Here is a 2500-nt window from a genome sequence, read left to right on the forward strand (position 1 = left end):
ACACACACACACTCACTCACCCACATACACCCCCCACACCCACACACACACACACACACACACACACACACACACACACACATACACATATACACCCACACACATATACACACACACACACACACACACACACATACACACACACACTCAAACTAATGCCTTATGGGTCACGGGTAATCAGCTCACACGTTTTTACTCTTCCAGTCTCTCTCTCTCTCTTTTTCATTCTCATTCTTTCCTTTTATCGTTCCTCTCATTCCCTCTTGCTCTCCTCTCTGTCTTCTTTCCTTCCTTTCTCCATCTTTCTCTCTGGCTCTCTTCCTCCTTTCTCTCTCTCTCTCTCTCTCTCTCTATCCACCCCTCTTTCTCACCAATTGTGGTTGCGAACATTTTCTAGCTTGGGTGAACCCAGACGAGCCTGTTTTCTGTCTGGAAAGGATCCCGTTAACGTCCATTTCCGAACTTCCCGTTTTATGACCTCCAGGGTCGTAACCGGCGGTGAAATTAAACTTAAAGGTGCCATGTGTAAGAATTGAGGTAAAAATATCCAAAAAATGAGCTACACGCATCAAAAGAATGAGAAGAAATAAGGGTGATGATGTCATTAAAAAAATGTCAAGGTATAGTGCTGCAGAGATATCAACCAGAATTAGCATGCTAAATTACTAACCACAGCCCGACAGGTGTCATAATACCAGCTTCGGCCATGGGAGGCGGTATGCGGGCAACATAACCGCCAGCCAAACTGCAATACACGTTTCTCGGTTGTTGCTCTAGGGTAGACCAACTCACTTTCTGGAGGTATACTGCCTCCATCTTTTATGGAATGTGGAGTATGAATTGATTTTTTGGTGGATATTACACATGGCACCTTTCAATTGAACTCTTACCAAATTGTTTCAGACGTGTGGCAAACACAACTTTTTTGTAAATTAAGTTTTTAATTGCAGTTGTTAACTCGATTCCAAAGAGTAAAGGAAATGCATGTTCCTGGGTTTTTGGTGATTTCGGAAACAGACGTCGATGGGCTTCTTTCCAGACCAACCTGCAGAGCAAATTCACATTTGTGATGTGATCTGGGAAATCCCAGCCTGGAGAAATCCAAATTCATTCATGAAGTGAATAGTCTGGTGACTCTCGATTGGGAAACGTTTCCAACTCTTGCACCGCTACAGACACCAACTTTGAAATCACTGGTCCAGCCTTACCAATCATATTGATCAGAGATTCCTAACATTACTTTCTATACTTCGCCTGAACTTTAAAAACTAACAAGCATCAACAGTCCGGAAACAATGTATGTGGGTCTACCTTTCCTGTATATACATTTCTGCATTTTTCCAACTGAATTTTTTGACAGATTGCAGGTGTTGGTGCTTCTGTTTATCACAATAAGTTTGGGTTTTGTCTTTCCCTCTCATCGCTGATTGGCTAGACATTGTTCTTGTCTGAGGGAGAAACGGTTATGAACTATGGTGCTCCAAACTAGATCTAAGTGGGTGGGGTCATTAAGATTTTGAGACTATCCTAGCAACATCCACGATTTTGCGAGGATGGTAACAAGGTGTTTTTCTTGTACACTCACACACACACACACACACACACACACACACACACACTCACACACATACACACACACTCTATATGGTCTTTTGGACCCCTACCATCGACACTAGGATTAGGCAAAGATTAGTGTTAGGGTTAGGCAAGGCAGCATTGCCTTGATGTCGTTTTTTAAGTGGCAACCACACCACCCTTATAACATGTGCTATATTTCTTTCTAAGGGAAACACTGTACTTGAAGGTAGAAAATGTAAGAATTCATTAGAAATTTAGATAGTCTTGTGTTAATATGTTGAGTAAACTAACCATAAGTAAATAAGTCAGTCAACCTAAAACCTTTACCTTTTTTTTTTACTTTTTACAAATTCAAGAATGATTTTATTACTTATCATATTGTTATTGGCCACAACAAACAGATCATTATTCTGTAAGAATTGTTATCTGCTCTAAAATTCCATATTGGTGCATCTCTAGTTCATAGCACCAGCAACAGTCACCGCCGCAGCCTGTCTAAACCAAGCGAGCACACAATACACCCCTGCAACACACACACACACACACACACACACACACATACATACACACATACACACACACACTGCATCCCCCACTACGCACCCCCTTCATCCTCACTTTATGCTCTCTTTCCTCCCTCCTCCTCATCCAATCCTTCCGTGCAATCCTTCACCATTCAGTAGCCATATGGTACACATATTCCTCTGGTCCATTGGCTTTTACGGCTGCTTCTTAAAAAGCTACAGGACTAAAGGAGAAGTGGGGGGTGCTGATGGTGGTGCTATGGGGCTTATTCAGAGACACACACACACATACACACACACACACTCACACACACACACACACACACACACATGCGCACACACACACACACATACACACACACACACACACACACACACACACACACACACACACACAT

This window comes from Alosa alosa, chromosome 22 (assembly GCF_017589495.1).
Source record: "Alosa alosa isolate M-15738 ecotype Scorff River chromosome 22, AALO_Geno_1.1, whole genome shotgun sequence".
Classification (NCBI taxonomy): Eukaryota; Metazoa; Chordata; class Actinopteri; order Clupeiformes; family Clupeidae; genus Alosa; species Alosa alosa.